At 39.8% G+C, this 8697-nt stretch overlaps 1 non-coding gene across 1 annotated transcript; it reads left to right on the top strand.

Annotated features, from left to right (window-relative positions):
- Nucleotides 1-1936: 1936 nt before the first annotated feature.
- On the top strand, nt 1937-2043 carry LOC131241737 (small nucleolar RNA R71). The gene has a single exon (XR_009169298.1). It is a non-coding gene; the product is annotated as a small nucleolar RNA R71 (small nucleolar RNA).
- Nucleotides 2044-8697: the final 6654 nt, after the last annotated feature.

Raw genomic sequence — 8697 nt, 5'->3', positions numbered from 1 at the left:
AAGCTCATTTAGCTTTGGAACATTGGTTGGTGATGGCAGAGGTCGCAAGTCCTCGATAGATAGGATTTGAGTGCGCGGTCTCCATTGGCACATACCAATGTCCTGAGTGGTAGTGCTCTCATTATCATCAGAAATTTCAGCAAGCACTTTTTCTAAATCAGAATTTTTCAAGTCTCCAATGACTTGAATCAATTCATCAGTCAGACTAGGTTCTAATTCCTCTTCTTCTATCAAGCAGTCCATGAAATTCAACTCATGGATCTCATTATTATCAATGGGCTGCTTACATAGATTGAAAATATTTAGCTCTAGAGTCATGTTACCAAAAGACAAGTTCATCATTCCATTCCTGCAATTTATGATTGCATTTAAAGTTGCTAGGAATGGGCGGCCTAAAATGATGGGAACTTGAGCGCTAGCATTTACACATGGTTCAGTGTCTAGTACAATAAAATCCACGGGGAAGTAGAATTTCTCCACTTGGACTAGCACGTCCTCTAAAATTCCCCTTGGTACCTTAATAGAGCGGTCAGCGAGTTGGAGTGTAATCGTGGTTGATTTAAGCAAGCTTAACCTCATTTGTTTGTAAACTGAATAAGGTAATAAGTTGACACTTACACCTAAATCTAGCAAAGCATGATCAATTTGGAAATTCCCAATAATATAAGGAATAGTGGGACTTCTCGGGTCTTTGTATTTGGGTACAACCCTTTGTTGAATGATAACGCTCACTTTCTCAGTAAGGAAGATCTTTTTGTGCACATTTAATTTTCTCTTTATAGTGCGCAAGTCCTTGAGATATTTAGCACATGATGAAATTTATCTAATGGCATCTGGCAGAGGAATATTGACGGTAACCTTTTGGAGCACATCCAACACCTCTTGATATTTCATGGGGACAGTTGGATTCCAAAGTCTACATGGGAACGGAACTGGAGGCTCATATGACTTAGTCTCTTTATCCTTTTACTATTGCTTCTCTTGAACCATAGCCGGTTCATCATTTTCTTGAGACAATGGCTCATCCTCCGGTATTTCTACCGATTGCATTATCTTGTTATCGACCTCTTTTCTACTTCTCAAGGTAATGATGACCTTAGCTTGTTCATGATGTAGCTCACTTAGATTTGAGTCTCCAATGAAATGTGTGTTTCGAGGGTTTGGCACAGGTTGAGAAGGAAGGGTGCCTTTTTCCCTAGCATTTAGTTGAGTCTCAATCTTAGCCACAACTGTCTGTAATTCTTGATTTGATTGGATTAAAGACCGATTCATTTGAGCTTGAGAGTTCATGAATGTGGTCAATGCATCCTCCACAGATGATCGCTTTAACGGGAGCACATATGGTGCATTGTTAGGTGCCCGAAAGAAGTTATTTTGTGGAGGCATTTAAGGTGCATTGGGCACATTAATTTGTGGTCCATTCCTCCAACTAAGATTAGGATGGTTACGCCAATTTGGATTGTACGTGTTTCCCAATGGTTGCATAACTGACATTTGGTAATTATTTATAGCATTTGCTTGATCATGCTCATGCGTGATATTTTGTACAACTGAGATTATTGGACAATCCTTTGTGTCATGGTCTGTACCACCACAAATGCTACAAAAATTACCTAAGGAAGTGTTTGCTTTAACCATATCAATCTTCCTAATTTCCAAAGCTTCGACTTTTCTAGCCAATGCAGCGAATTTTGCATTAAGGTCGTCTTCCTCTCTTAGGACATACATTCCCGCTTTCTCTCTAGGAATGGGTCTAGTTTGGTCTGATTTAGCAGAAACATCCCATGTCTGAGTATTCTCTGCTAACATATCTAGAAAATCCCAAGCCTCATTATGATCTTTATCAAGGAAGGTTCCACCACACATCATCTCTATGAACTGACGGGTATCCATGGTGAGCCCCTTTCGGAAAGCATCAATCACGTGCCATGGTTCATAACCATGATGTGGACAAGTAATTAGAATGTCTTTGAAGCGCTCCCAAGCTTGAAAAAATAGTTCATTCCCCTTTTGGGAGAATGACATGATTTCTTATTTTAGTGCATTTGTTTTGTGCTCGGGAAAGAACTTTTTCAAAAACTCTCTACTTAAGGCTTGCCATGAAGTGATGGTATTAGGTCTTAGAGAGTTGAGTCATGCTTTGGCCCGATCCTTTAGAGAAAATGAGAATAACCTAAGCTTAAGTACATCCCTATTGCCATTGTTTACTTGTAACGTTGCAATTACTTCCTCAAAGTCTTTGAGGTGCAAGTAGGGGCTTTCAGAATCTAAGCCATGAAATTTAGGAATTAATTGAATCATACCTGGTTTAAAATCAGTGTTCCCTGTGTGAGCAGGGAACACTATACAAGATGGTAAAGTTGATCTCTCAGGGTGTAAATGTTCACGTAAAGTCCGTGGTTGGTTTAACACATTCCTATGAACTTCATTTTCATCCTCAAGAAGAGGATTATTTTGATTTATAGTTGGATCTGGCAGATTTGGATTTGGATTATCAACTGGGTCTGCCATGGAATCTAAGTGATGTTGAGTGCCTCTTCTAAGTGAATAATCAAGGCCTGGAACTAGTCCACCTTCGGAAGAGAGTCGATTGTTTTGATCCCTACTCCAATGGGACATAAACTATCCATACTACACAACAAATACCACTAATTCAAATGGCAAGTATGATACTTAAAATAAAAATAAAACCTTAAATCAACAACCCAGGCGGCAGGGCCGACCATGAGGGTTCAGTTCATAAAGCAAAAATAAATCAACAACCCAGGTGGCAGGGCCGACCATGAGGGTTCAGTCCATAAAAAAATAAATCAACAACCCGGCAGAGCCGACCATGAGGGTTCGATCCACAAAGCAAAATAAATCAATAACCCAGGGCAGAGCCGACCATGAGGGTTCAATCCACAAAGCAAAATAAATCAACAACCCGGGCAGAGCCGACCATGAGGGTTCAATCCACAAAGCAAAATAAAAATAAATAAATAAATAAATAAATAAAAGTAAAACTAATGCAGAAATTAAACTATGCTAATATGGAAAATAGATTCAATGGATGATCTTTGTGATCAAACAAAAAACTGTAGACAACCATAGCACTTGGGTGATAAAATCCCAAGCGGGCAACCTTATGTCATAGTTAGTGCTTGAAAGTCCCAACGAATTTATTTTCAAAGAAAAAGAAAATAAGAAAAAAATAAAAATAAAAAATAAAAAAATCTATGGAAAATCTGGAGTTTAGAAGAAAACTTACCTTGGCTATCTTGCACGAGATCCGATCTATCTCGGTCTCTCCCACAGCAGTGCCAAAACCTTGATTGCTTGCCTCCAAGTGTAGAGGTTCATAAGTAATATCCTATGAATACAGGGTCGATCCCACAGGGAGATGAATTGTGAAAAGGAAAAAATCAAATGCAAAACAAATTAAGTAATAAAAACTAAACTGATGATTTGATTTTAGAATTTTTGAATGGATGTAATTCAATTGAATAAAATAACACCCAAGCTTCAAAGTTCCACACATATATTAATGTTCCAAAATCATGATGACTTGGATAACATAACTAGGATCTAAGCACTACGGTCAGCCTAATCGGAAAATAAAACACTTTAAATATTTTAATAAATGATATAAAAGATTAGAAAATAATGGATTTGCACCATTGACATATATTCTCAAGCGCAAGTGATTTTAAGTATTCAATATCTATAGGATAATGAATATCAAAGAAATATAACAGGTTGAGAACATCTCCTATCTAGGAAATCTGATTAATCTAGGGTAAGCCTATCCATCAATATAAATCTCATATGATGGAAACATATGGATCTTACAAGAGGATAAAAACAAAACCTAAATAATAGATAATATGCATATACCATTATTCTCATCATTAAAACAATCAATCATCATAATTTAAAGAAATATTAAACCCATGTGCTTCCCTTCTAGCTTGGGCTAGAGGGAACTTAGAAAAACATAATTAAATTGCAGAAATAAAAAGCAACAAGAAAGAAAGAAGAAAAATTGCAAATAAAAAAAGATCTAAAAGGAAAGAAACAACTTATAAAGCTTTAATAAAACTAAAAACTCTTTAAAAAAACCCTAAATATTGCTCTTGAATGCTTCTAATGATGCTTTAGAATGCCCTAGGAGGCCCTATTTATAAGTAGGGAACTCCAAACTTCGTACAAAGTTGAAAACCCTAGAAAACGCCTCAAATATACGTATTTTCCCAAAATAGACTTCTCGCTGCATAGTTCGTTTAAAACAGACTTCCTGCTGCACAGTTTTCCAAAATAAACTTCACAGCTTCAAAATACACTTTTTTAGGACGATTTCAGGATTCTTCACTTCAAATCTTCGATTCTCTTCATTCCTCGCTTGGTTTTCTTGGATCTTTGGCATGTGAATTCTTCAATCTTGATCTCCTAAGATCCATCCATTGCCTTGGTGAATTTGAGCATCAAATTCTTACTTTTTAACACCTTTTTCAATCCAAGCTTTTAAATTCACCTTGCAACACATACATGAGTAAAATAGAATATTAAGATGATTTATGTTCATAAAACCAAGATATAAATGGCGAAAATTATGCAATATTTGAGTCTTAACAACTGTCCTAAGGTTAAACCCATGGATTTGGGCGGGTGCGTATAGGCGACAGTAGTTAGGCTACATAGGTCGCTCGTACCCGATGTCATCTGTCTCGTACTCACCTAAACTCTTGCGGTCTAGCTTACTTACTAACTAACCTTGTTCATTAACCATATTTGCTCACATATGCATAGAACTTGGAACACCCTTCAACCATTGGAACTCATTGTCAACCATTTGAAATCGATCCACTGACTCGAGAGCCAGGCATGGTGGAATGGGACACTATGTCGGAGCTGTTGGCCTACGCTGGGGTGATGCGCCTCCCCGTAGTGACCGCGAGCGATCCCACATTTCAGCACTCCCCATGTGCTTGAAGTCGGGATGGGGGAACCCGACGAGATCAAGGATCACGGGGCTTTGGCCTCACACGTTGGGGGGCCTTGGCCTGGCAACCAGTTCAGGGCATTGATATGTAGGGTGTATCAAAATTTCTAACCTGCTGGATGAATGGACCTAATTGAGAACTCGGCTAACATGATCACATTGCATCGCACTAGCTAGGGTGGCGACTCAGCAGTCGAGGTCGCTCTGAGGGAGTGTTGGTCATACGCGATCATTAGATGGAGTCGCTTGAGGGAGTGTTGTGGCGAGGGCATGCATCATATCATCTATCATGCATACGCATTAATAAGATTAGTTAGGTGTTTATGAATGATTGTCTTTCATTAAATGCATAATATAATTGATGCATGTTACAACTTAAGACTAATAGCACCCACTGAGTTGATCACTCACTTCCACTCTGAGACGGTGTTTTAAAATACCAACCAGACTCTCCTATAGATGCAGGTGACGCAGATCACAAAGAGCCTGACGACGCGAGTCTTGATGAGGAGGACGAGCTGTCCTACTTCCAGTTGATGGGCGGTTCTTCATCGGCCAAGCAGACGGATTTTTGGATTGCTAGGTGTTGGTCTGAGCATATTATTCTTTTTGGACATGTGATTCTTTTTGGTGATTTTATTGGGCAACGCCTTGTGCGACCCGCTTATATTCTTTTGGACTTGTATATATTTGCCCTTTTCATTTCAGAAGACTGGTTGTGATTGCGCTTTATGTTCCAAGTAATTCCATGTTGCGCATTTAAAACTTATTAAACGTAAATTAATAAAAATCAGTTATAAGTGATACCCGGGAACTTGGGAGTCGAGTGTGTGCACGACTCTCAATTTTCAGGGCATTACATATATATATATATATATATATATATATATATATATATATGCGCTCACTTGCACACTGTACGTGAGCACCCGTGTGCACCTTTGCACATATGTCATGGGCACAAAATCTTAATAGTCCACGTGATACAACACCCCTTAAAACCTCCCAAGCCCTACTTTCAAACCGATACAAAACTCTGGTGAGCCATGGCAAAAGGAAATAGTTTTCTTCATTAATTTGCATTTCTCTACGCTATGGCCCACTAGAGTTTTGGATCAGGCTAAACATTGGGCTGATAGAATTTCAAGGGTTGTCACATCACGTGGACCATTCAAATTTCATGCCCATGACACGTGTGCAAAAGTGCGCACGGGTGCTCACGTATGAAGGTGCACTGGTGAGCATTCCTCTGTGTGTGTGCGTGTGCGCGCGCACACTTTTTGATAGATGATGTGAGCTTAAAAATTTGAATGGTCCACGTGATGCGACACCTTATGAAATTTCTAAGGCCCAACTTTCAGCTTAATTCAAAATTTTAATAGGCTATGACAAAAGGAAACGCTGCTTATCTTTTTGCTATGATTCACTAGAGTTTTGGATTAGGCTAAAAGTTGGGTTAAAAATTTCATACATTGCCACATCATATGGACAATTTGGATATTAAACACATAACACATGTACAAAAGTATGCACATGTGCTCACTTAAGAAGGTGCATCAGTAAGCATGTCTATATATATATATAAAGAGAGAGAGAGAGAGAGAGAGAGACAGAGAGAGAGAGAGAGATTTAGATTAGGGTGAAAGTTGGGATTTGTAGGTTTCATAATATGCTGTATCACATGGAACATTCGGATTTTGTAGCTAGGACACATGTGCAAAGGTGGGCACAAATACGCATGTAAAAAAGTGCATAGGTGAGTGTGACTCTCTCTCTCTCTCTGTATATATATGTGTGTGTGTGTGTGTGTGTGTGTGTGTGTGGGAAATGGTACTATGAGGTCAAGGTGTGTGGGCCCCACCGTGATGTGTGTCGAACATCAATACCATGCATTTGATGGGTCCCTTTTAGGTTATAGGATATCTAAAAAATCAGTTGTATACGGAACTCAGGTGGGCCATACTAAAATCATACAAAGAGATGCTTAAAATGTGTAAAAGTACTTGTGGGACCCACTTGAGTTTTGGATGTCGTTAAAACTTGGTATGATCCCTCATTCAAGTAGGGAACACACAATGGATGGTCTAGATTTATGAATCACATCTTTGTGGGCCCAATAAAAGATTATGAATGTTTTAATGGGAGGGTAACCCCTCTCAACTTGTAACACCTCGGGTTTTTAGGGGCCGTGTAGGAACTTGGCTCCCAAATTCCCAGGTACCCTAATGGGCTTCAAATTTTAATTACATTTGGATGATCTCATAAATAATGGAGAGTTTAATAAGGCATGAAGCATAAGTAAGTCATAAAGTAGTATCAAGTGTTACTAAATATAAAAATATCTAAACCACAAATCCCAAATCATCTAAATAAGGAACTAGTCTCACCTATATATGACCCAAAGCGACTAGAGTCTTGGCCCATACCCCGCGGTAGCTCGAACTCAAACTAAAAGGATCCGCCAAAAGTCTAGAAGTAGGGAAGCTCCTCTTCCTTATCCACGCTAACCCCGCTCAACTCGTTGAGCTCCGCCTCACCAGCATCTAGTAAAGGGTCTGGTTGGTGTTTTAAAACATCGTCCCAGAGTGGGAGTGAGTACTTAACTCAATGGGTGCCATTAGCCATAAGTTACATCAAATAACAATTCTATGATGAATTTAATGAACCGCATAAATTCATAAATCACTAACTAGTCTTTGTTAATGCATATGCATGAGTTATATATGATGCATGACCTTACTTACAACACTCTCTCGAGCGACTTCGTCTCACAGTCGCGCATGACCAACATGTAACACCCCGTACCTTCAATACACGGGTGTTGCCTTTTAAACCCACACTAAACTAAAAATTACTTAGGTTAACCAAAATGTAAACTCGACATACGCAGGAGGGGGATTCCCGTCGACATTAGAGCCATCCATCAGGGTCTCAAGGAGCCAGAATACTCCCTACGACAATCAGGAAGGTGAGACCACTCGAACACTCAAAGTTCAAGCCATTATGCTAGTTAATTCTGGTGCAACACACTTGTCACTAACACTTTAGAATTCGTTAGCTACAAACGAAGCTTTCATCATAACTAATACCCTATATTAACCGTTGAAAAAGTTTGTCAGGCCCACCTGATCGGTGGATCACGACCTATGGGCCAATAATGGCCCAAGGATGTATGTAACGGGCCACCCAAGACTCACTATCAACCCAAAGTGAACCAGGATCCCTAGGTACTATCCTCCAATGCAAATGAACGGAGTAGATCATGATAATCACATTTCAACGGACCCCTACACAATGCATGTACACAAAGGGTGCTTGGGCATGAGGTGTACTAAACCCAATGCTCGGTCAAACTAGCTCTGACCGAGCATTTTGCAAATATCTTCCGCCCTTTCTCTCTCTGACCCACTTCAAGCCTGTAAGTGGGCCACCACAACCGTTTTTCGAGCATTATGAACCGTTCAAATCTTTCATGGGACCCACATGATCAAAACGGTATAGCCGTTTGATCATTTGTAAACGGACGAAGGAGATTGAACGCCACCGTCCAATCCATGCCAAAAACAGTCCGACCGAGGGCCTGTGAAAAGAGGGAGAGAGAAACCGACTTCCTCTTAGGGAAGGGCAAAGCTCGGCCGTCCACGATGAGGACGATCACGACCGTCCGTCCCTCTCTCACTGGCTATAAAAGGAGGGCACTGTAGCCCTTAAAATCT

The sequence above is a fragment of the Magnolia sinica genome, chromosome 3 (genome assembly GCF_029962835.1).
Source record: "Magnolia sinica isolate HGM2019 chromosome 3, MsV1, whole genome shotgun sequence".
Taxonomy (NCBI): Eukaryota; Viridiplantae; Streptophyta; class Magnoliopsida; order Magnoliales; family Magnoliaceae; genus Magnolia; species Magnolia sinica.
Note: the sequence above shows the minus strand (reverse complement) of the source record. Positions and strands in the feature narration are given on the sequence as shown.